The sequence below is a fragment of the Callorhinchus milii genome, unplaced genomic scaffold, assembly GCF_018977255.1.
Source record: "Callorhinchus milii isolate IMCB2004 unplaced genomic scaffold, IMCB_Cmil_1.0 Scaffold5, whole genome shotgun sequence".
Taxonomy (NCBI): Eukaryota; Metazoa; Chordata; class Chondrichthyes; order Chimaeriformes; family Callorhinchidae; genus Callorhinchus; species Callorhinchus milii.
In genome coordinates, this window is record NW_024704746.1 from 45108531 (window position 1) to 45136114 (window position 27584).

A 27584-nucleotide genomic window follows, 5' to 3' on the forward strand; every position below is an offset into this window, starting at 1 on the left:
TGTCAAACATGATCAAAGATTTTTTTAAAAGAGACAAATAGAGAAAAGGAAAGTAGGACAGAATGGAAGTATAAAAGGGATAAAAGAAGCAAAGTTTAAGTGTTTAACATTCTCTTTAATTAAAATTAACTTTCAGTGTTCATTGTTTAATGCATTTCTTTAATGTTGCATAGAGCAGTAACTAGTTTTTGCTTTTGGGATCTGTGTTCTGCTTTTTCCAACGTTCAGATCAGAATCTGGTAAGATTGGCTAACACAACTTTTACGATTATCTCAATTGAATTACCTCAATAGCCCTGTTTTTGGTCACCATCAATTTCATTTGCACCCACTTCATTCCTTCCAAATTTATTCTGTTGCATATGCCGTTTAAATGGGTGCAAAAGATCAGCTCAGACTAATCCAGACTGACAATAAAACACCAGAAAATGGCTCTTCAGTTTCTACAAAATAAGAATGGAAATATATCAATGGAGTCCTGTTGTTTGGTGGTTAGTATTGGATACTCCTTTAAGAGTAAATTGACAATTAACAAAAGGACCAATAAGAAGAAGGGCAGGAAGTACAAAAGGACAATTATTGACAGTTTAGGTTAATAAATTAAAAATCTTCCAACACAACCTTGATTTGGTTTGACTTATTACATGGTGTCAGTAGTGAACCGACCTTGGACTGAATTAGACTGAGATTGGAAGCCGAATTAAAGAAACAAAATGCAGACTAGAACAAAAGAATATGGGGCCAAGGTAAGATATGTGCAAATATCTAGACCACTGAAGTTAACTAGCAACCTGATCATAATAATTTGGTCACTCAATCCACGAATGTTTGTGGGATACTGACGAATGGTTGTGGGATACTGCTGTTTGCAATTGGCTGCCGTGTTTCGCCCACAAAATATACAGTCAATTTACTTTACAGTATATTCTGTGAAGCGCTTTGACAAGTCTTAAAGACATGATCAGGCACTATATCAAATGCAAGGATTATTATTATTACTATTCAAAAAGAGAAAGGAGATTTCTGCAAATACTCCCCCCAAGGTCCCAACCATTATGCACAAATTGCTGCCATATTTACCTGCAAATGCAATCACTACAAATTCACAGTAAAATCCTGTGACACCCATTAAGATGTCTCTTCTCAAGCAAAGCATTTAAAAAAATGAAGTTCAAATGCCTCTAATTTGCAGCCCATTAAATCTTCCTGTAAAACTTATCATGCACCCACTGAGAATATTTTATGAGGAATAATAGTTAAATATACACTTCATTGATATCAAAATTCTGCTCTTAACTAAGGAAGCTTGAGAGGTCTAAAATATCCTAAACCAAAATACTGTAATATTTTTCACTGGATTTTGATAAATTTTAATAAATAACGGTTGATGTGCATCCAGCCAGTGCACCAGAAAATTAAATGAAAATTTAGATGCCAAATTGACATTTGATCAAATTCAAACTGAATTTATATGAATTATAAAGGTATGAGATTTCACCATTTCAAATATGTGGAAACTCAGAGGAGAAACTGATTAAATCTATTTGTTGCAATACATTTTGGATTCATACACTAGCTGTACGCGTTGGAGCCACGCTTGCAACCAGTTTCATTTAATCGACCTTCTCTCTTTCGGCTGACATTTTTATTTGTCTGTGAAAGGCTTTATCTTCACTTCTTAGGCATCTTTATCTCTTAAGATTAAGAAAATGTGCTATTGAACTCATTCGCATACCTTGTTCACATATTTGCACATATATCCTTTTGGGAGGACTCAGTGGGAGGACTTCTGACACATAGACAGATATTTTTGCCTTTATTAGTATAAATGTACCTCTCTAGAAGGGTGTGTGACCTCTGTTGCTACTTTGTTGCAGCCTACCATGCAAACCTTTTTTGGGGGGGCTTAATTAAAGCATTTTAAAATATATTTTTGAATATAGCTCATCAATGATAGGAGATTCCCCCCAAAAAAATATGGCCATGACTCTTCCCCCATGCAAGACCTTTCCAATGAGGTTTAATCATGTCTCTATATCAATCGGTTAATTGCGTTTTTGGCGGACACACAGACACACACACAAAAACATTTTGTCTTTATTAGTATAGACTAGTTGTACCTGTTGTAGCTTCGCTTGTAACCAAAGGATCCAATAAGGAATGTAGATTGACACACAGACAAACATTTTGTTTTCACTTTATACTCAGCTGGGAGGACTCCTTTTGAGAGAACTCCTTTTGGGAGGACTCAGTGGGAGAACTCCTTTAATATATTTTCTCTCACAGTCTCTCTCACTCTCTCTCAGTCTGCTTCTTTCTCTGTCTCTCCCACAAAACACACAGTCACTACACTTTATGATATATTCTCTCACACTGTCTCTCTCTCTCTCTCTCCCAGTCTCTCTGTTTCTCTCAGTCTCTCTCACTATTTCAGTCTCTCTCTCACAGACTCTCTCTGTGTCTGTCCCATGTGGGAGGACTCTAGCTCTTATGACTACCAGAAAAAAGTAGCATACATTTGTTACAGAATATAGATGTATCTCTCTGAACAGTGTGTGCTTTCCTCTGTCGCTACATAGTTGCAGAATATGATGCATACCTAATATTTTGGGGCTTAATTAAAGATTTTTTTAATATAGCTCATCAACGATAGGAGATTCCCCCCCCCCAAACAAATCGGCTCATGACACTGCCAGGTGCAAGACCTTTCCGTTGAGCTATAAATCATGTCTCTACGTCAATTAGTTATTGTGTGACTGTTGGATACACTGACACACAAACAGACACTTCGTCTTTATTGATATAGATGAACTTAATTGGGCCATCTAAGATAGTATCTCCCTCTGATTAATCTTGTTATAGATATGACTGTCAAGAAAAATGTCATTAACATGTGAGATCATCAACACTGAGTGTCAACACAAATCTATTTTCATCTCTTGACCTAGGTATGAATCAAGACCTGATTGATGGGAGCCAAGTCTCTCACTGGGTGCAAGGGCCCTACATGAAATACATTTTGCTTGCCTCAACCAAGTTCTTACTGAGTGCAGATTCATGGTATAAAACTAACCATTCTTGACTCAAATTGAAACAAAATTTACAATAAATTACTCTTTAATTCTGGAAAAGCAATCCGCCAATCAACTAACAACTTACTGTTAGGTAAACAGAGGTGTGTGGAGTAAGGAAATTTGCCTAACGTTTCACCCTGCCTGGGAATCAAACCCAGGAACTCTGCTTCTCCTGAAACACTTGAAACTCAACACCTGCTCCCTTAATCCTATTCCCACACCACTCCTAGTCCTTCCCCATGCCCCTGCTATGTGACATTTTGAACGCCTCTCCCTCCACAGTAAGCCTCCCCCCAGTCAATCCCTGCCCCCCAGCCAGTTGTGTAAAAAACTTTGAATTATTCCCCGGTATCAAAGGCACCATATAGATATAAGTTGCATTGTATTATACTTGTCTAGAATGGTGTGTAGACTCACTTCTAGGTGGAACTTATGCTTCTTGCCTGATTTAGGAAAGTATTAGGTGCAGGTTGGCAAGAAGAAAGGCTGAGGTACCCCAGAGTGTGCATTGAGGAATTGCTGGAGTTCAACTAGTTAGAAGTTGCCATTAGAAATATTGTCTGGCAGGCTTTCTCCTGCTCATCCAACTCAGAACACCTATCCATTAAGACTTTGGCTTGGATGGTTAACAGGAGCTGAGTGGGAAAACTCACTGCCCCCATGATTGGTATGCCCTCCAAGTCCTGCCAATGATCCAGATGACTTATCTGTCACCAACAGCGCCTTTGAATAGTGTGAATCCATCTCGCTCAGGAACCAGTCTACTGAGAACCCCAACAAGGATTGATTTGATTCTAATATTCCATTGTCAAGCACATGATCTTGGAGTAATAACAATAATAATAATCCTTGCATTTCATATAGCGCTTTTCACGTCTTCTAGACATCCCAAAGTGCTTCACAGAATATACTGTAAAGTGAATTGACTGTATATTTGTGGGCAAACGCGGCAGCCAATTGCGCATAGCAATGTCCCACAAACAGTCATAGATTGAAGATGACCAATTTATTATTGTTTTTGTTTTTTTGGAGGGATTATTGTTAGGCGTGTGGAGTAAGGAAACTTGCCCAAGGTTTCGCCCTGTCTGGAATTGAACTCGGGTCTCTCGCTTGCAAAGCGAGTGCTCTAACCACTGAGCTACAGGACTCCAGGAGTAAGGACCATTAAGGACATTTTTTGACCAATTTTCATTTTTTTCCAGTGAAAGTCAGTTGGTAAAAACAATTTTCACCTGAATTTAATTTTTAAAATTGAAAATTTCAGATTTGTTTTGGGATCCATGAATGTGCACATGCATCCCATAACTGTTTTTGCTGGAATGCCGGTTCCCGCAATGTGCACGTGTTTTTAGGATGGAATTTTTTTTAACTGCTACCATGAACAAGTGGTCATTAATTGAAGGTTATGAAGTGCAATTCTTAGGTATAATCTGTGTGTATGCCTTGCACACTATGCAGCAGGCATCCTATCATAGAATATTACATCACAGAACGAGGCCATTCAGCCCATCATGCTTGCGCCAGCTCTTTCGAAGAGTTACCCAATCAATCCCACTCCTCCGCTCTTTACCCATATCCTTGCAAATTTTTACTCAATTACCTATCTAATTCCCTTTTGAAAGTTGTTATATAATCTGTTTCCACCACCCTTTCAGGCAGTGCATTCCACACCGTAACAACTCTCTGTGTAAAACAATTTCTCCTCATCTCCCCTCTGGTTCTTTTGCCAATTATCTTAAATCTAGGTGCCCTGGTTCCTGACTCACCAGCCAGTGGAAACAGTTTCTCCCTACCTACTCTTATCAAAATGCCACATCATTTTGAACATCTCTGTTAAATCTCCCCTTAACCTTCTCTGCTCTAAGGAGAACAATTCCAGGTTCTCTAATCTCTCCACATAGCTAAAATACCTCATCCCTGGTACCATTCTGGTAAATCTCTTCTGCACCCTCTTCAAGGAGTTGATATCCTTCCTAAAGTGTGATGCCCAGATTTGGACTAACCAGTGATTTATAAAGGTTGAGCAGAATCTTCTTGCTGTTGTACTCTATGCCTCTATTTATAAAGCTATGCATCTCATGTGCTTTTTTAACAGCTCTATCAACCTGTCCTGCCACCTTCACAGACCTGTGAATGTGAACCCCCAGGTCTCTCTGCTCCTGTACGTACCATTTATTGTATATTGCCTCTGTTCATTCTTCCTCCCCAAATGCATCACCTCACACTTCTCTGCATTAAACTTCATCGACCATGTGTCTGTCCATTTCACCAGTCTGTCTATGTCCTCCTGCAGTCTGCTACCATCCTCCTCACTGTTTACTACGTTTCCAAGTTTTGTGTCATCTGCAAACTTTAAAATTTTGCTCTCTATACCCAAGCCCAAGTCATTTATGTTTATCAAAAAGAGCAGTGGACTTAATACCGACCCCTGAGGGACATCACTGTCTACATCCCACCAGTCTGAAACACAACCACTCACTACTAGCCTCTGCTTTCTGTCTCCCAGCCAATTTCATTCCATGCTGCCACTATCCCTTTTATCCCATGGGTTTCAATTTTGCTAACTAGTCTATTAAGTGGCATCTTATCAAATGCCTTCTCAAAGTTCATATACACTACATCAACTGCACTAACTTCATCAATCCTTTCCATTATATCATCAAAAACTAAATTAAGTTTGTCACGCACGATTTGCCTTTAACAAATCCTTGTTGACTATCATTAACTAACTTATATTTTTCTAAGTGAAAATTTATTTTATCCCGGATTATGGTCTCCAGAGATTTCCCCACCATCAATGTTAGGCTGACTGTCCTGTAGTTACCAAGTTTATCCCTCTCCCCTTTTTTGAACACGGTTGTAACATTTGCAACCTTCTAGTCCTCAGGCACTACTCCCATATCCAACGAGGATTGAAAGATTGTGGCCAGAGCGTCCGATATTTCCACCCTAACTTCCCTCAGCAACCTAAGATGTATCCCATCTGGACCGGGAGACTTTCCTACTTTGAGCGCTGCTAATCTTTTAAGTACCTCCTCCCTTTCTATTTTTACGTATGTGATATACATTTATGGCAGGCTCAACAGCCATCCTGTTGTTGCAGATTAGCTTTTATACAGATGGACTCTGGCAGGTTTCACATATCCTCTGGCAGATTTCACAAATTCCTCTCAGCAAATTCTTTACAGCAGTTGAAAAGGTGAAGTCATGTTGCCTCGTTACAGCTCACCAGCTGAAAAAGTAACAGATCCCTACATTATTGGTTTATATATGCAAATTGTTGTTGTTTATGCAAGGATGCCAATGAACACTTCTAATCAGATGAACATCTATCTGGTCATCTGTTGAAAGCCGCTCAGTTTAGAGAATATCTAAATATCTCCTCTTATCGAATGTCTTCAATACTAGAGATTTTGCTAAAGTGCATCAGTTTACCTTGGCACATCTTGTTATTATGACAAATTATGCAAATAGGTTTAATTCATTTTGGAGGTAAACCAATTGTCATTAGCCCTCAGCAACAACCTTTTCCACATCTCTGGCACAAACATCAACATATCAAAATGATCAAAAGGAAAAAAAAATTCAGATAGAAACAATAAATCTTTAAAATAAAAGTTGAAGATGAATCTGTTAAATATGAGAGCTGTCAGTCCCCAACATTGTAACACTTTTTCCTTTTTACTCAGCTTTAAAACCAAGAATTCACGAATTCGAAAGTTCTTTGCACTTGGCCCTGATAGTGTCCTTTAATAATCCTTATATTTGGTATAATGCCTTTCACGTCATGAGAAAGTCCCAAAACACTTCACAGCATATAAGTGTAAAATGTAGTGACTATATGTTTTGTGGGTGAATGAGACAGCCAGTGGCGCACAGCATGTCCCACAAATTCACTTCCCACATGAAGTGAATGATGAATTTTATTTGGAGGATTGTTTGCCAGGATATCAGAAGATACTCCCTCCTCTTTTCGAATAATGCACAAGATCTTTAACGTCTATCTTAAAAGGGCCTCGATTATGACGTATCATCTGAAAGATGGCACCTGCCTCAGAAGCGAGAGTGTTTAACCTTAACCCCAACCGGAGAAAGAAGGTTCGTTAAAACAATATGGCATTTTTGTTTTCCACACTTGTCTATCTACTTAGCCTTCTCAAAAGAATTAATAATTCAAACGCAATAAAATAAGCACAATATAGTGATTATAGTAAAAATCCAATCTGACCTGTTGGATGGAAGGGTGGTTGATCTAAGATCAGTGAACTAATTTAAGATACAATAGGGTTTCTGTTGTGAAACGTTGACATCAATTGGGCAAATTCTGGATCAGAATCTGTTTGATCTTATGATAATTACAGTTATTTTTGAACACTTTGGACAGAATGATCTTGTTTCAGTGACATGAGAATCCATTTATATCAATGAAAATCCATGCCTGGTAGTTGTGTCAGTTGCTTGGGCTCTAAATAAGCTCAAATGATTTACTAGACACAGTATTTTAGCATTTCATCAATACAATATATGTGCTTTTGACCTTTAGGCAACACCTTTCACCAGGGTGGTATGATCGTGACAAGCTTTGAAATATCTATGCAGACTGAGCAAATGTTCTATGATGTGTGCATAAACACAGGTGCAAGAACATATGCCTCTGAGTACTGACTACACTCACCAGACACAAATTGAGATATTTATGTCCCATTATAAGGACACATCATCAAAGTCACCTACACTTAGCAGTATGAAAAGTATCTTGAATATTTGAATACTTCTTTGATACTTCATACTTTTAATGCTTTAAGAACGCATACAATGCTAATAAAAAAGCAGAGACAGTACATTAACCACGCTTACTGGTCTGAGAACGCATAATTACAATATTGAGTGCTTCACAATATACATTTTAACTATGTATATGCTTTGCTCATATTTATAGTAGGTTTTTACCTTTAAACAAACAGATTTACTACACATTAATGTCAAAATATCTCAACATTTACTCAAATAATATTATTGCCTGTATTCATAATTCTGATTGTTTGGGGATATTCAAAATTTGCAAATTGCCACCTGACCTGAGTATGTACGAAGAGTGCCATTTGCTCTTGTTCACTGAATCAGTTTCAACTTTCTGTTCTGTGTAACTGTGTAATGAGTCCAGATTACACATGACCCACAATCATACGCTGTCTCAAAATCTTCAATCAACAATTCACCCGAATTTATTGTATCATTTTATTGTATCAGCAGATGAACGTGCACAATATGCATTGGTTCTTTTAAGCCAAAACTATTCTACCTTTACAATGAAATGAGAAAGTTTGATGCATTTGGAGCCATTTTGTATAATGACTTATGAATCCAGTCAGATTTTAAGGAGCAAAACATTTGAATTGTGGGTATTGTGTCTTTAACACATCTTGTTTCAGAATTATTTAATATCCAGTGCCATCTAGTGTTTGACTATACACGTGGCACCAAGTTTTTTTCATTGTATTGATAGTCTGTGCGATATTGACCGTATAGATTTGATCAATGCAATGCTAATCAAAATGGCAACTGTCCATTGAACACTTGAATGTTTTGTTAAATCTGACACTACCTGGGAATGTTTAAACAGAGAACAACTGGGAAGATATTCCCAGGTAATAATCACATTCAGACATTCCCCTTGCCAGACTCCATTGGCTCCCAATTACGGAACTGATCGATTTCAAGAACTCTCTCTTGTTTTCAAATCCCTTCATGTCCTCGCACCTCCCTACCTATCCGACTGCTTATCCCCCAGTCCACCACCTGCTGTCTCCCCAAGGCTGGCTGCAGCCTCCTGTTTGTCCCTTGTCCCCTCCGCTCCACCATCAATGGTCGTGCCTTCAACAACTGCCTCCAAAACTTTGGAACTCTCTCCCTCTTTCCCTACCTTCAAATCTCACCTAAACACCTTCCTTTTTAGGAACATGGGGACATAGGAATTAGGAGCAAGAGTAGGCCATTCGGCCCCTCGAGCCTTTCCCGCCATTCAAAATAAGATCATGGCTGATATTCTAACCTAACTCCATCTGCCAACCTTATACCCATATCACTTAATCCCTCTATCCTTCAGAAACCTATCAATCTCAGTCTTGAATATGTTCAAGGACTGAGCATCTACAGCCTTCTGGGATAGAGAATTCAATAAATTCACTACCCTCTGAGTGAAGAAGTGTTTCCTCAACTCTGTTCAAAAGGGCTGTCCCTTAATCTTAAGAATGTGACCCCTAGTTCTAGATTCTCCTACCAGGGGAAATAGTCTCGCTCATTTTTTGATCATGTTTACAATCACCTGTCCCCTCCCTCTATCCCTGGCTCATTGTCAGACTCCGCCACCATCAAGCACTCGCTATTTAAATGCAAGTTGTTGTTGTATTCAAGTGAGTTAACCTTCACCTGAACTACAGGAATAGGATTGCTCAGAACTGAATCCCATACTGTTATTGTATTGTGTACTTCGTGGAGTTAGAGGTAGGTTGGTTAATTTTACTTTTTTTTTCCTGTCACTGTGGCAGCCAGTGATGATTTGGTTGCTTCCAAGCAATAATGTTTAATGAAGCCTCATTGAATGATTGTCACCAAATCAAGGGACATTTAGCGAGTAAAAGTTGTGATAACTCATTTGGTAAATGTGTATAAAATATAATATTCACGAACCAGGCACATTGCATTCACTTTTCAGTTTACAATTGAAACACAATACGTCAAACGTGAAGGCCATTTTCTTGGTCAACCAGGTGTCTAACACATGTGGAAACCTACCACCATGCTTAGAGTATCCAAACCAGAGTTTTATGCATTCCATTTACACATGGAGATTCCAGAGGTGATTATGGAAATTGAAAGTGCACTTTCTCTCCGGAGGAACAAATCTTGCTTTTCTAATTCCAGAAAGTATTAGGCGAGGTTGGTAAGAGCCAAAGTTTGGGGCCCCCAGATAAGCTTTCCCACAACTTGTCAACCAAGGACCACCCAACCAGTTAGGGTTTTTTGGTTAATGGGAGCCGATTGGAAACCATCCCTCCTTCCGTGATTGGTCTGCCCTTCCAAGTCCTGCTGATGATTTAGCCTGACTACTCATCAGCAGTGCCCTAGAGCACTGGCTCAGGAACTGGACCATCAGTACTGCCACAGAAGGTGGGCTCAATTCTGATATTCTGCTGCCAAGCATAACACCTTGGAGTCAGTTCAGCTTCATGGAGACCCAGCTTACCTCTCTCAAGGAGGATAGTCACTAGTTGGTCATTTGACAGCTGAAAAGCATGTGTTTGAGCCCTCACTAAGTGGATGGCAAGTACAAGAAACTCCCTGTGGGCTTCTTGGTGGGCAAGACAGCACAACATGATGTGCGTGAGAGCATTGCCACCATCTTCTTGCCTTCGCATTGAGCAATGGTTCTATCAGTTGGAGGTGTAGAGCTTAAGCAGCAGCTGCTTACCTTTATAAGCTAATAAGGTTGATTCCAGGGGCTGGATGTATGAATTTATGATCATGAGTTCAGACTCCCTGTAACGCCTTGTAGCAGCTGTCGCTGGAAGCCTCAGAGTTTCCTCATCAGATGGACATCTTTCTTCAGCATGGTCGGAGGATATTTACAGGGCAACTTGCGACATGTCAGCCCCTTGATGTTCTCAAGATCCAAGTGCAATGTCACAAGGCAGACTTATCCAGCTGTTTAATCCAGATCCTCATGGGAGGGGCCTTGGTAAATAGATGTGTCTGCTGTGCAACTGCTTCCACCTCCAAGGTGTTACGTGATGGTTCACTGTAGGCTGGAGCTCTCCCTCCCTGCAGCTACTTCCCATGTTTGCCAGAAATCTACCACACTGCTTAATCCTGGGATCTGCAAATGGGCCAGAGGAAGCCTCTCTTCTGCATCCCAAGGAGCTTGGATTCATAAAAGAGGACTGTTTGCCGCCTGCAAGTCCACACATCGTTGTTGCAGCTCCTGTATTTTCAACTGCGCTATTTTGACTTCTTGGTTTAAACGGTTGTTATTCTTCTGTAAAGCCCCTGTCTGGTGAGCTCCCAGCTGTAGGCTGCTACGCATTACTTCCAGGTCTTGATTCCGCGCACTTAACTTATCAATCACCACCTGTTGCTCCTCCTGAGCCTGATAACTTTCCTTTTTTAAACTCAGTGTGCGCCTCTAACGACTTAGATAACTGCTGCTGCAGCTTCCCGACATCACCTCCCTGTTTCCATAACACGATTTTCAGCACTGTTCTTTTAGCCTTATCACTCAACCTTCGCTTTGTGCCTTCTTCCTGAATACAGTTAACTATACCGATCAACCCTGCCTCCAGCTATCTTTCCACTTGCCAATATACCTCCTGTATTGGGCCGCGTAGCTTCTTGTTCAACCCTCTCTGGAACTTCTCATGCCACCCGTACGTCTCCATTGTAGCTTCGCTTGTAATCCTATCTACCAATTGGTTCCACTCCCAGTGGTTTTTGAATTCTGTTCCAATACTAATGAGTCGACGCTTGATGCTCGATTAATATTGTCAATTCCTTCTGACGGTATAACCGCACCGTTCCACACTCGCGAGTCACGCCGTCAAGTCCTTCTGAAGGTTACCGGATTGGCTTAACAGATTTATTTTGCTGGGTCCCTGTTTGGGCGCCAAATATTGGATATCAAGAAAGGTCACCCAGCATTCCGTTTAGGCAAAATCTGTTAAGCCAAACTTTACTAGTTCCATAAAGTTACACCATAGAGGGATTACAACAAAGCAATACTACCGCGGGTCGAGACGTTCAGCAGTCGAGATTCCAATCTGTCTTGTCTGGGTATTCAAGCTTTTTGATCTTCCATCAAGTCTTCCCTCGTGCTCCTCCAATCTTTCCCTTCTTCTTTTTCTCCTTTGTTCTCCCTATCTTTATACTCTCATCCCACTTCCTCTGTACCTTCCTCCGATCTCTTATCAGTCATTTACAATCCGTTATTAACATATCCAATCATGTTTCCTTCAACCATCTTTCTTTGTACTGACTCCATATGTTCCATGACCTCTCATCCATTTTGACCCATTGTTAGTATGTTAATTCTGCACCCTTATGCTAGCAATTAATAAGAATATCAAAAGGCAAAAGAACCATAGGGCAGATGAGCAGATTTTTTTTAACACAGTGAGTTGTTACAATATGGAATGCATTGCTTGAAAGAATGGTGGAAACACGTTCAATAATAACTTTCAAAAGAGGATTGGATATTCACTTGAAAAGAAAATTATTACAAGGCTATGGGGAAAGAGCAGGGGAGTGGACTAATTGGATAGCTCTTTCAAAGAGACAGTACAGGCATAAGGCTGAATGGCCTCGTTCTGTGTGGTGGATTCTATAATTTGTTGTAAACACAAAGAAATCTCACTATTCAAAAATCCCTGGTGTGGTAAATATTCCTTGGATGCATTAAAATGTGCTTTTTTAAAAAAAAAGTATGGAACAGAAGTACATTCTTAGGCCAGAGTAATATGGATCTTTCTTCACCGCAACTGAGAGTGGAAGCCTACTGCTATGGAAGTCATACTGAAAATGGTGTTTGGGGTCTACTTCTACCACATCTGAGTACAAAGAATGTGATAGATACTGAATGTTTTGTTAAATTGACTTATTAATGAAGCATTTTGAATGCAATAGAGCATATTCCAACACTGTTTCCATTTGTTTGGATTTCATCATATAACTCAAGGACACAACAAACTGATTTTCTGCCTTGCTTCTCATATTATCTGTCAAAATCATAATCCTATCCAATGGGACAATTTTTGACCAGGGTGTGATTTCTTTTCACTGAGAAACCTTGGTGAAAGGTGTAGGCCTGGCATTGGCTAGAAAAGATTGTGAAACAGCTTCTCCTGGATGAAAGGAAATCTCAGGGAAGCAGGAATTCTTGGTCATCAAGTATATAAATATACAATAAAAATCTTCAGAGGAAAATAAATAAGAATCTTCTAAAATTTGTGATACTAACTCTTTGGAATGGCAACGACACGATTTTTGATGAAATATTTATTTTAAAAAATGAATAAACTCTATTCATACAACCCAGAAAGAAGAGACATTGATTGTTGCATGACTTTTGACATATCCATCAAAAAGGAAAATCAATGTGTGGGCTTCCTTCCTCATGTGAATCAAATCTGAATTGCAAAATAGATTAATAAAGAATAAATGGCAAACCTACAGCACTTTCAAAAGTTATTCACATCAGAGAGACTTAATAAGCTCCATTCCAAATAATCTTAAAATAAAATTGGAGATTTTTATTGATTATAATTACTGAATATTTTCATGGAATGCTGAAAACACTTGAATGATGGAGTTGTTGAAATGGAGTATATCTTACCTTTCTCTTGCTTGGCCTCATTACCTCTCTGCAACAAAGCAGGTTTGTTGTTTATTACCCTGGTGATATGAAGTTCTGCAGAAGCTGGAAAATAAACAGTGACAGACAATTTGGGTTCAGAGGCAAAAGGAATCTGAGTTGTTACTTTTTCAAACTTTGATTTTGAAAATGATTGGGTAGAAAGGCAAATCAATTGTGTATAATTATTCTAATTATTCTTAAATCTTCCTCCAAATCAGCAGTTTTACTCTGATGGGAAAATGATTAATTTATCTTTTGGTTAACTTTTAGGCTTTTGCAGTCGTTGATTGATATTTTGATTGGCCTAGCTCAGCAGCTGTTATGTGTTGTAAATGAAGAACTGTTCATTACTTTTTAGCTGCATCTATCCAGTATTTTACAAAAGATCACTACTCTTTGTGTATTGTTATGCAAATGGAGTTCTGGAACACGTCCCTAGACAAATCACAAGAAACACGTCTCCAAACACTCTACTTGCTTTCCTCAAATCAACAAATCACTAATGAAAGTTTCAATGTATAACTTTAAATAAGGAAATGGTAAAGACCTTAAATCAGCTGGGATTATTACTACCTGGTCAGTACAGGTGTTTCTCATTCTACAGTGTTGCATGAGTTAACTTCAAATACAAAATAGCACAGTTTCAATTTTTCACCTGTCATATCAATCATCGATGTGGCCATTGAATTGCAAATCCTTGCGATTGCCAATTGCGAATCCTGGGATATTTATGCTGTAGACTTCTGTGCAGCCCACAGACCAGAAACAACTTTGGTCAAAGTGACAAATGATATTTTGTACATCTGTGACCAGGGCTCCCTCTACCTCCTCCTCCTCCTTGACCTCTCTGCTGCCTTCGATACCGTTCACCACTCTATCCTCCTCCACTGCCTCTCTCTCCTCAACCTTCATGGTTCTGTCCTTGAGTGGTTCAGATCTTACCTCTCATACCGTCTCCACTTCATCTCCACAAACAGCTATTGCTCTCCAGCGCCGTCTTGTGGCGTTCCTCAGGGCTCTGTCCTTGGTCCCCTCCTCTTCAATATCTAGATGCTCCCTCTTGGTGACATCATCTGCAAACATGGGGTCAACTTCCACATGTATGGGGATGACACCCAACTCTATCTCTCTGCCTCCACCCTTGACAGTAGGACCACTGCTGTCCTGACAGAATGTCTGTCAGACATCAAGTCCTGAATGAGAGCTAACTTTGTACAGTTGAACGCCAACAAGAACGAGGCCTTCCCGATTAGCTCCCGTCAAAGCCTCCACACCTCAGGTACTGACAGCATTACCATCCAAGGATGTACCTCACTGAGCCAGTTCGGAACCTTGTTTGTCTCTCAACTATTCTTTCTACCCCACATCCATGCCATGACCCGTCTGCCTTCCCCCACCTCATCGCCCGGTTCCGCCACCGCCTTACCCCTCAGAACGCCCAAACCCTCATCCACACATTCATCACATCTAGGCTCAACTACACCCTGCTCCAACTCCCTGCTTATCGGCCTTCCCAACTCTTCCCTCCACAAGCTGCAGATCATCCAAAGCTCTGCAGCTCATCCAAAGCTCTGCAGCTCATGTCCTCTCCCGCACCAGGCTCCATTATCCCATCAACCCACCTAGCTCCACTGGCTCTCCATCGCCAGAGGATAGAGTTCAAAATCCTCATCCTCGCCTTCAAGGCTCTCCACGGCCCCCAGCTTGGGTCTAAATCTCTGACTGTTCAGGACCTCAGGACATCCTCCCGACGTGAAAGGCACTATACAAATGTAATTTAAATGTAAATGACAAGAACTGGAATAAGACAGTTTCAAGATCCTTAAAACTTTTCTAATCTGCAAAAGGAGGAGACTTCCAACCTGTCAGTCCAGTGTGATTGAAAACCAGGTGCCAGAGATGTACTAAGACTTTGGGATTCCCCCAAATTAACTTCAAAATCCTTTTTTTAAAAAACCTTTAAATCTCTACACTGTCTCATCCTTTTTCTTTGGAATCTTTCAGTCTAATTCCCCTGCTAATAATAATAAATAATCCTTGCATTTGAAATAGCAGCTTATGTCTTCCAGACATCTCAAAGTGCTTCACAGAATATACTGTAAAGTAAATTGACTATATTTTGTGGGCAAAACAAGTACCTTGTTCTCTTCTGATTCTACACTTTACACTCCTCCCATTCCATTATTAATGATTGAGCATTAAGCCCTCCTAAAGCTTCTTAATCCTTCTTGCTTCCTTCTCTATTTTTGAAACCCTCAGAAATAAAATGGAGCTAAATTTGTGAGGTTAAAACTATTCAATGTGATGGCTATCAATAATTTATCAGAATTTACAATTGTTTTGCATTTAAGGTAAAATGATGCATTCGGGCAGAATATCTGTCTTAATTCCAGAAAATGTTTTCCTCTGTCTGATTGCTGTTAAGTACAGTCAAGATTTTGATAAAAGTGAAACTTTTTTTAAAGAAATTGTTAAAGAATGTCCTCTAACTTCAATTTTGTTTGTTTAAAAATTATGTTTCAGCCATTATCTAGTGACGAAGCATGAAATCCATAACCCTGAAATATAATTTTACCAGGTAAGCAGCTTATGCTTGAGGCCTCAAATCTAGTCAACTCTGCAGTAGCCAAACCAATTTGTGACCTGAAGCAAGCATCTCACAGTAATCTAAGGAATAATTGGTAATGGATTTTTCTGTCTGTCCTAATAATTGGACTTGGAGGGGTAGAGGTATTTGAAGGGAAAAAATGAAATCTACATTTATTCGGTGATTCTTTTCCTCGTCCTCAGAGAAAGCTGAGCAATTTCCAACTGCAATTTGCCAGTGTTCAGTATTCATGGGGTGAAAGAACTGCTTAAGCAAGTAAATCTATAGGACTGTAAACAACGTTCATTTTTACAAGATCACAAGCGAGTTTAGATAACAACAAATTTGTATAGAGCCTTTCACGCAGGGAGGATGTCCCAAAGTGTTGGACAGTCATGGACTGTACTCGAGCGGGGGTTTAGATTCAGGAGGGCTGGAGGGCGGGGAGGGTTGGGGTAGGAGAGTGACCGAAGGTGCAGTCGAAGAGGAGGGTCTTGGACATATCTTGAAGGGGGCAAGGGAGGGAGCAAGGCGAAGGGACTGTGGGATGAAGTTTCAAAGGGTGGGAGCACCCTTTGAAACTTCATAAATACTCTTTCATCTTTCCATGATAATATCAAGCTATTTCTTGAAAAAGTGGAATATCCTGCTTTAACCACTCTTGTAACATGTGGTAACTTGAAATACAAGTGTTTGTCCTGAAATTTCCCTCTGCAAACATAAGGAAGCTCGGAACAGAACAATCCTCTTCTCCCCTACCCACCACCTCTTCAATGTCCCCTCTCAAGCAGCTTCGATCCTCACTTCAGATACCAAGTGTGAAGAGGTCCTGGATTCTTTTTTATCTCCAAGACAGACAACATTCGCCTAGCCGACTCCTTATCCGTGTCCTCTTTTTCCTCCCCCCCACCCAATCCATGTTCCCTCCCCACCCACCCCATGTTGCCCCCCACCCATGCCTCCTTCACCACCCGCTCCTCCTACTACAGCTCACACTCTACACTCCTTTGCTCCCATCTCTCCTTTTTTCTTTCTCCCACCATCACCCAGATGAAGCTCACTACCTGCTGATCCCTCCAACCTCATGAACGTCAGACCTATCTCAAACCTGCTCTTCTTGGCCATATTTATTGGCAAATGTCATTGCAAATCAACTTCGCTCACACCTCTCCCTCCACTCCCTACTCGAAACCCTCCAATTGCCCTGCCCACAGTACAGAGACAGCACTCGTCAAAGTAACAAATGATTTCCTCTCTCTCTGTGACCAAGTCTACCTCCTCATTCACCTGGACCTCTCCAACGCGATCACACCATCCTCCTCCATTGCCTCTACTCCCTCATCCACCTAGTGGGACCGCACTATGTCATGGTTCGAGTACTACTCAACTAACCACCAACAGTACATCTCAGCAAATGGTTTCTCCTCCTGCCCCCGCCCAGTCAACTGTGGGGTAATAGATGAAAGGCATTGGAATTTGCAGTCAACAAACTAATTGTGCAATTCGAAGGGGAAGAAAGAAGTTGCAGAGTTGTTGAGAGCATCATCAACCAAGCTCAACTCCATTCCATCAAGACATCTATTCATAAAAGTTAATAAGATTCATTGGAAGGAAAGGCACTGTACAGAAATTCTTTTCAATAAAAATGCAACCGTTTGCTGGTATTGTTTTGGGAAGGTCAAACTTCAGGGGAAAAAAAAATCAGTTTGGTGGTAATGCTTTAAGAAGTTCAGAAGTTTTAGTTGTAGCTTGCTGTTGGTTTGGATGCTGGTAACTGCTGAATTATTATTGTGCAGCTTATTTCAATGGAGATGGTTTATCTTTCAGTTGCTGTTGTTTTTAATGATGCGGTGAATTTTGAATGGACTGTGTATGCACTGATATCTATTTTCTCATATTCCACAATGTGGCTCTGCTAAATTTTAACTCGATCCCCACAGAATGTAAAATATTTGCACAACATTTGGAACAAGATAAACAGATTAAGGTTTAAATTATTCTCCAATTTTATTTATTATTTGCATAAATTGTTGGAGTGCTTACAATACACAAACATAACGAGCTTCAAATTTCTGATCTTGTATAAGATTAATTGCTTAAATTAATGATGAACTCTGGATAATAATCAATAATTACATTTTACAAATGTATTTTGCAATACAGGAAAACTATGAAACGTACTGAGTCACCAATTAGCTGTCAGGAAGTTGGAATTTCACTAGATAAATTAGTTCAAATAGTAAACAAAGAAACATGAACAAATATTTCAAATAGCCAATAGAAGCATTATCAGCTGAATGGCCTGCATCTATTGTATAATGTTCTATAATTCAATTTTAAGATGTTGGACAATTATTGGAAATGGACAACAATGGATCAAATCAAAGAAAATAATAATACTAGTCCTTGCATAGCACCTGATCATGTCATCTAGACGTCTCAAATAGCTTCATGGGGTACACTGTAAAGTGGACTGACTACAGTAAAACTTTCATAAGTCTGATCTGTATAAATCATATTATTGCCCAAGTCCCATTCAATTTCCTATTAAATCCACTTAAATGAACATAAGTCGTAATGAATCATAATGCTGCTTCCGCATTTGTTTCTATCAAATTTACTGACTGCCAGGTCAAAATTTATTTTCTCCCACCTGTCTTTAATGGAACACCGCACATGCACACTCCAACATTCTCTACGTCCTCTTCCTCAGGGGTGTAACATCAACATCGTCATGCACAACGGTGGGGGGGGGGGGGTAGTGGTGAGGGGCTGAAAGGAGTGAAAGGCACGCCTGCTCCCCCTTTCTCCCATGATCCGTCCTCTCAAGGCAGCAGAGAGGGAGAAGGGAGACAAGGGTAGTGATTGAGAGCGAGAGAGCATCAGGAAAAGGGGGAAAGAGAAACAGCGAGTAAGAGAGAGAGGGGGGAAGTAGGGGCATTGTTTTGTAGTTGCATTGAGGGCGTCATTCAACTTCATCGAAAGATTCATTGTAACTCACTTTCCCAGTTACTGTATTAACTCAAATGCTAATGCAGAAATGGCCTTGGCCTTTGTACTCACTGAGTGCTCTGCTAAAACAGACTGGTGCTCGCTGCCTCTCTACCAATAAGTAATACACAGGTACACCAGCCAGGACTGCAGCGCAGACAAATCCAGTATTCACAGGGTTTGAGTAGAGTGTCATGATTGTAAAGAAGATGCATGTTCTAGAGAAGACCACAGGAATGATGAATGGAATCTACAGAATTAAATTATGCCTCTGAATGTCACGCAGCATGTTATAGTGTGATCGGGTTGCAAATTTAAAACTTTAGATGAGAAACCCTATTGTAACAAACCCAGGGATCAGGTTTGCCTGGTAGATCTTGAAGCGGCAGGGGAATACAAATGGAGCAGCAGAGCACATTTGTTTCTATGCTTCTGGGAAACACACCATTGGAATGGAGCGTCCAAATAACCCAGCAGCTGGCTTATGAATGTTGATGTTCCAGCCGAAATGTGTACATATGGGGAACGAGCAAGTTGACTCCTATGCCTGCTACAGGTGTGGTGAACGTTTATGAGGAAATAAACATTTTGTTTTACCAGATAGCCTTGTTTTGGACACTATATCTTGAGTTCGCATATAGTTCACATTTCACCCTTCCTATGAAATCTAATCACAGTACCCTAACTCGTATTAGGTTCTGAACACCCATCTCTTCAGTTCTTGCCAGGCTCCATTGATTCCCTGTTGCAGAATGGATCGATTTAAAGATCCTAACTCTTACTTTCAAATCACTGTGCACCCTGGTAACCCCCTTCCTCTTCTATCTGCTCACACCTCACTCCATTGCCTGCTGCCTTCGCTCAGTTGGCTCAGGTCTTTTGTACGTCCCCATCCCCTCCGCTCCACCATTGGCAACCATGCTTTGAGCTACTGTGCCCCGAATCTCTGGAACTCCCTACCTAAATCCCACCATCTTGTCCCTCTTTGCCTGTCTTCATATCATACCTGAAGATTATCCTGTCTGACTGTGCCTTCAGTCACCTCCCATCCCTTTTCAGCTCAGCGTTAAACCACACTGTGATTAAGAGCTCCGAAACTCCACCCCCCTGAAAGGCACTATATAAAAGCACATTATTGTTGTTGGAATCCAACCATATTCTCATGCTGATGCCCTCTGGTATTCTGATTCTCTGTATCCTCTTGGGAGAGGTGAGGAGAACAGTGGGAGAAGCTAAACTGGCTCCAAAGTGATGTAATTCAGCAATAAAATATCCGAGTCAAGTCAAACTGTTCCTTTGTTCATTTTCTTCTTTCTTTTACAATTTCTAGACGAATATTTTTTAAGCTTTGCTATTCATTCTCTTAAATTTTCTTTCTTCTCTTCCCTGCTCGATGCTCTCTACCATCCGTGTGAAGTGCTTCAAGACATTCATCTTATGTGGAAGATGCTGTAAGTGGACCTTTGTTACTCAGCCAATGAAATTTTACTTAGCAAGTTATATAAGATAATAATCCTTGCATTTGAAATAGCGTCTTTAAAGTCAAAACCTCTTGAAGTGCTTCAGAGAGAATTGTTGTTAAGGGTACTGACAGTATGTCATACAGCACTCCTATTCCTTATTATTATTTAGAGCTTTACAAAGATTTACAAAGAATGTACAGCACGGAAACAGGCTACTCAGCCCAAATCGGTGGCTATACTCTACAAGAATCTTCACCCATTTCTTACACCCTCCCAAGCCCTTCTATTCCCATCTCTCTCATGTGAAGGACTGGCTTCCTCTTGAATGCACTTCCACTATCTGATTCAACTACTGCTTCAGGCAGCGATTTCCACACTCTCACTACCTTCTGCATGAAGTAGTTCCTCCAAAATTCTCTTTTAGATCCCCGAGTTGCTATCTTGTGCTTCCCCCCTGCCACCATCTCCCTTTGCCACACTTTCAGACCCCAACTGAATCATCTGCCTGTTCTCACAATTGAAGATCAGGCTTTAATATTGGGCCTCATGGACAAGATTCCAGAGGGGATCAAAAAGTAAACTGTTAATTCTCGTAGAAAGACAAAATAAATCAAACTTCTTCATGAAAAGAGACGAGTAAATTGTGAAGAAAATATAAAAATGTTTTCATCTTACTATACCTTAAATGGACGATGCAATTTAGGATTTGTGTAATGAAGTTTTATGAGTCCAACTCCCACCAGTCCAGTAAAGAACCAGGAGACGAAACTATAGGAGTTCAGTAGACCATAAGTGTCACAAGAGACAATCTTGAGCAGGATCATTGGGTACTAGTGCACAGGAGAAATAAATAGTCAGAAATATGTTTGGTGATTCACAGTCCTCAACAGAATTTTTCAGGAAACTTTACTTCATTTTCCAGCACTATTCGCAACTACTGATACATTAGCTAATTTTCACACTTCTTGTTTTGTGCATGGATGACTGGAACATTTCTAAGGTACATTTTCAAACTGATTTTTCCTTTATCCCTGTCGCCTAGTGTATTTTTAATTTTGCAATCTCTAATTTGCGTTTATATAATATCCTTCATGTAGCATAATGTCTGGGAGCAACTTACAAAGCATGGATTGGATGCAGGGAAGAAGGGAGAGTGGAATGGGGTCATGATCATTAGTGTGGTCAAATGGGTCGGTTTAAGGTCAGATTTAGACAGATGGAGAGGAGGAGAAATGAGAAGATCAGAGAGATATGTTGGTACAAAGGCTGGAAAAAATGAGTGAAGTGAGGACCTTTAAATCTATCTTTGGGGAGACAGAGAGACAAGGAGACAGTGGAATCTGGGAAGGATTGAGCTAATTGGTGTGCAAAGTTTAGCGCAGGTTCGGATAGAACTGAAAATGGAACAGGGATCATGCTCAGATTGTGTATTTCAGGGTAACAATGTGGAGTACAACAACAATTATATTTGTTTAGCGCCTTTCATGTCAGGACAGCTAGAATAGGTTTGGATGGTTGCTATTATGTTGCAAGCTAGCTCAGAAAGGAGACATGTATGAAGGCTGTTCAACACATTTGACCTTTCCTGGTAATCCATTCCATCTGTTAAATGCCATCTGTGCAAAGAAATATTTTCTGGTGTCTGTCCTAAAATTACATTGATTCATCCTAAAAACAGCCTGACAGCCTTGCATATCTAAATATAACTTTCAGGCATTAATCTTGTTTGCCTTTTGTTCCGTTTATATTCTGGTTCTGACTACTAAGGTGGGACACAATGAATCATATGTAGTAGTGCAGCAAAAATTGACATATACTTGGATAAAGAGAAATTGAGCTTTTTTTGTATTCAATGGTTTATTTCGTAGGAAATCTCATATCCCTGGAAAATTGAAAGGTTTAAGTACTTTGAATAATTCAAAACAATGCAACTAAGTTCCAAAACGTTTTATATTCATTTAACAGACATGTTGTGCAAAGGTTATTTGTCTCAGTACATGAAATATATAGTGGATGTTCTTCAGAATCTAAAATACAATAGCAATGTCATACAACACAAAAAGTAAAGTTCTCTTGTGAGAGAGCATAATCATTAACATAAAGTCATTAATCATTAACATAAAATAAAATTGCACTAAATTTTTAAATTCATACTTGATAAACATAATCATACAGGAAAAAACTATCATTACCAGGATCAGTAGTTCACAATGTGGGAAAAGCTTGAAACTTAAATATTTATAGATATTATTATTATTTTAAATGTTTCTCCTTTTTCTTCACTGAACTTCTGACACGTAAATGAATGGTCTCAATTATCAATCACTTTATCAAATGATTGTTCTATAATTATGAGCATAGACACTTTTAAAGTGTTTGATATTTATTCAAGTGTGTGTATCACTGCAGCCTGATATTGCCACCAATTGATTAGCAATTATCATCCTTGCATTTGATAGAGTGCTTTATCATAATTATTAAAAATACAGTCACTACAATTTACAGTATATTCTGTGAAGCACTTTGAGATGTCTCAATGACATGATAAAGCAATATATCAAATGCAAAGATTATTATTATGTCATTGGGATGCATCAAAGTGCCTTACAGGATATAGTGTAAAGTGTAAAGTATTTTGTGAGCGAAACGTGGCAGCCAGTTGCGCACAGCATTGTTCCACAAACAGCCATGGAGTGAGTGACCAATTTTATTTGGGAGATAATGCCGTGGAAACTGAAATTTCTACCTGAACAGGCAGATAGAACCTAGGTTTAATATCTCATCTGAAGGACAGTACCTCCAACAATGCACCCGCTACACTGAATTAGAGAATTATCTTAGACTAGGTGATTCCAATTCCCGATGTTGAGCTTGAACCCACAACCTTCTGACTCAGAGGCAAGAGTACAACAACTGCGCCAAGCTGACACACAACAGAGAGAAAGAATTTCATTTCACAATTATAGTATAAGCAAGAAAGTATAAGCAAATCAAATTACATTATCCCAATTTGTTCCCTACTAATAAAGTACATAAATAATTTGCCTATTTATATCCATTGTCATCACAGATCAAGCAGATGGTATCAGCTATATGGTGGCATATGCTTTCTGGTCTTTTCAAAATTCTCAAGTTTGAAGGCAAGACTAAATGACTTTGATAAAGGTTATCTCAGTGATATCAGCCAGATAGAGTCGGACTGGAAAAACTCAAGCAGAGAGTGAAGGGACAGGTGGGAGCGAAATTCAGTCGCAACAATGCATTCTAGGGCTTTGAAGGTCAACTGGTAGTTGTAGAGTTTGAAGGGATCTAGGGTAGGTATTTTGAAATGACATTTGTTTTGAAGGTGGAGGGGTGGGGTGGGGATCAGTGCCAAAAAAGGGTGTTAGGTTAGCTCTATCTCCCAGCAAGGGACAAATAATAGGTAATTGGATGGTCAGCAGCTGGGTGGGTAGTGAGTCAAGGAGGAAAGTCAGGTTCCAGCGCCTTGGGATGTCCTCCCGACGTGAAAGGCGTTATACAAATGTAATTGTGTTGTTGAAAGTGTTACATGTGGGTTAAGAGGTGGAGAGTAATGAGGCAAACATAAGGCTAAAAATGTATATGGGTATGGGCAGAAGGGAAAACCCTAGGGAATGGGGAGAGGGTAGCATAGAGGGAAGGGAGAAGGAGGACAATGCAGCCAAGCAAATGTATTGGTTTTGTTCACAAGGAAGTCCACAACCTACTTAAAGTTGGAATCAGAGGTCAGGAAGGAGAGGGACAGAGGAGTTGATTTGTGGTGGAGCAGGTGAGCTTGGGGTTGCCTCCAGGGTTATAACCTTGCATTTTGGAGGTGGTTGAGCTAGATTTGGTGATGGACCACAAGGCCAGTTTTGTGCCGTCTGCATTTGAATGCCCAGGATTGGGATTTGAGAGAGTGGAGGTGGCTGTTGTACCAGGGGAGCAAGAGGGTGGGAGATCGTTTGGGATTTCAGGGGATCAAGTGATAAACGAGGAAGCATAGCTGTTGTGCAGTTTGATGGTGGAATTAGGATCACTGTAGGTGGTAGGCCAGGGGGTGAGAAGGTCAGAGGATGAGGTGGGTTTTGCGAGGGATTGAGGTGGAAGTTTGTTTTGAATTCAACTCGAATTCAAGATCCTCATCCTCACCTACAAGGCCATTCACGGCCTTGCTCCCTCCTACCTCTCCGACATACTATCCCCCTACTTACCTGCCAGTACCCTCCATTCCTCTGGCTCCGGTCTGCTCCACATCCCCCGCTCTAACTGCCCTACCATCGGTGGCCGGGCCTTCAGCCTCTCAGCCCCGAGGCTCTGGAACTCCATCCCCCAGTGCCTTCGCCTTGCTTCCTCCCTTTCCTCCTTCAAGGCCGGTCTCAAGACCTTTCTCTTCGACCATGCCTTCAGCTCCCCTCTCGACTCTCTACCCCCTCCTCGCCCCCTCCCTCCCCTCACCCTGACCATTTCCCCCCTACTCGGATCCCAATCCAACTGACCAGCGCCTTGGGACGTCCTCCCAACGTGAAAGGCGCTCTATAAATGAAATCTTGTTGTTATTTTTCCTGTGAAGGAATGAGGTAGTAGAGGATTTTGCAGAGGGGATGAGTATGTGGGAGGAAAGGGAGATGAGGAAGTTGCAAGGAGAGCTGAGAAATCAGAGGAGATGGGGCAGGAAAAATTCAGGTGGAGTTTGAAACTGCCTGTGAATGGAAAGACACTCTGTACTGAAGCAGATGGTTTGACAGGGGGCATAGACTATCAGAATCGTGAAGGTGCAAGATGCATGTTTGCAGAGTAACGTGAACCATGCTAATTTTATTATAAACACAGAACTGCCTCAATATTTCACTGAGCAGAGCATCATCAGATCCACTTAAATAAAACATTTCTCAATAGAAAATCAAACAATGTTTAGACAATAAAAAGTAGGCTGAAAGATAAACTTTATCCTTTCTCTTGTCCAACTTTCAAACTCACCGATGTGGATTAATTATCTCTTCTCTCAACAAGAAAAGGTGAAACCTGATAGAAGAAATAAATAGTCAGCATAATTTGAAACTGAAGAGAATATCAGCTATAGGGTAAGCTTATAACTCAAATTAGGAATCATAAACCTGTTTAACTTTAAAATCCAAAATATGAAATAATAAAAATAATAATCCTTGCATTTGACATAGAGCCTTATTACATCTTCAAGATATCTCAAAGCGCTTCACAAAATATACTGTAAAGTATATTGACTGTGGAGTCCTGTAGCTCAGTGGTTAGAGCACTCGCTTTGCAAGTGAGTAGACCTGAGTTCAATTCCAGGCAGGGCGAAACCTTGGGCAAGTTTCCTTACTCCACACGCCTAATAGTAAGGGGAACATCCAGAAGGGGTGGTCGATGTTGGGATCCATGATGTAGGGAAAAAAAAGCCTGAGATCCTACAGGGAGAGTATCAGAAGCTAGGGGAAAACTGAAGAGTAGGACCTCAAAGGTGGTGATCTCTGAGTTACTCCCAGGGCCTTGTGCAAGTGAGTATCAAAACAGCAGGATCAACAGCTGGTGCAAACCTATGATGGGCATAATGGCTTTCTTCTTCGGAGGTAAATGATTGTGATTTTATGGAATGCAAAGAGGATGATTAACAACAAACGTACCTGGATTTCCTCCAAGTGTTGTACACATGGTCCTGCACAGCAAATGGAGGATGCCAATTGACCACGTTATATTACCACATTACCATAATTTTAAAATTACACCTTTTTAACAATAGTGCATGATGCACCTTTTGTCAATTTCCAGAAGTACTGCAAACGTTAACAAATGCAAAGGAAATGAAATGATAGCAGAGCTCCTTTGTCCATTTTGTTTAAATTATCTCAAATGCTTAAGAATGTTCAAATGTTTAAGAATGTTCATTACTGTTTGTACCTAATTTCACTTACCTGATCAAAAAAAATTCAGACCACAGACAGAGAAAGGCTGGCAGAGGGCCCAGTGTTTGCAGCAGGTAGGTATAATGGCCACCAGACTTTGTGATGGATGCTCCCAGCTCCGCATAACACAGGGCACCTAGTGCACACAAATGGAAAAGAAGCACTTGGAGCATCAGGTTCTTTCTGCAAATCTCAAAAGACAAGTTTCAATAACTGTGGACTGAAATAGATTCTATGTAAATACCTAATTGTGAGTGCTTTAAACAAAGATCTTCACTTTGAGGTAAATGGGCCAAAAGACCTTGTGAAGATACACTTCTGTGTGTTGTGTAATGAAGTTGTACGTTTTTTCCAAAGCAGTGAATTCTGAAGTCCATCAAACTGTTTGCAATCGGCAGGGAGTTGAAGTTCAGCAACTCCTCACAAATAAGTGACAAAACTAGACTTAACACGAAAATGATAAATCTAAATGAGCATTCCATCAAAGGATTTATAAACTCTTTCTGACAGAAGCAAGTTGTTTCAGCCTTCCCATCCAATTCCCCCAAGAGAGTAAGATATCAAAAGGATCATAAAGCAGCTCAGGAAACAAAAGTGAGCAGACATCGAAAATAACCTTTCTTCACTCACCAAACATTGACAGTATTCCACAGACCAGCCAAACCATCAGTGACATTCCAATAGTACCAGAAGTTTCGAGAACTCCTTTTGGTGTGATGAATATACCACTCCCTATTATTGTACCCATTATCAATGACAAGCATTCAACCAAACCAACTTTCTTCTTCAGAAAGACAACCTGTTTCTCTGGCTCAGATTCACTGTTGAAATTCTCTGTTGCACAATTCATGGTGAGAGTTGATTGTAAAAACAAATAAATGTTTCTCAAATTGTTAAAAATGTTTGAATAAGTTACAATGCAGCTCTTCCAAATAGTGAATGAAATTAATTGCAGCAGAGTGTAGATTTGTACGGCAAATCTATTTGCAACTGTGGAGGATCTGGATTTCTTCAGTGGTATTTTCACATTGAAGTCTTTTGAATATCTTAAGTTTCAAAAAGGAGAGCAATATTATCCAAAGCTGTGAAAGAGCAGAAGTGTTAAGCTCATGAACTTCACACTTAAGTATTCTTTTGCATC

General features: G+C 40.2%; 1 long non-coding RNA gene across 1 annotated transcript in view; it reads left to right on the forward strand.

Moving 5' to 3' along the window:
- Positions 1-660: 660 nt before the first annotated feature.
- LOC121849236 overlaps positions 661-27584 on the forward strand; it is a 44927-nt gene continuing 18003 nt past the window's right edge. Inside the window, exons 1-3 of the long non-coding RNA XR_006085168.1 lie at positions 661-745; positions 7086-7171; positions 16002-16056. This is a non-coding gene — a long non-coding RNA (uncharacterized LOC121849236). The remainder of the gene's footprint in view (positions 746-7085; positions 7172-16001; positions 16057-27584) is intronic.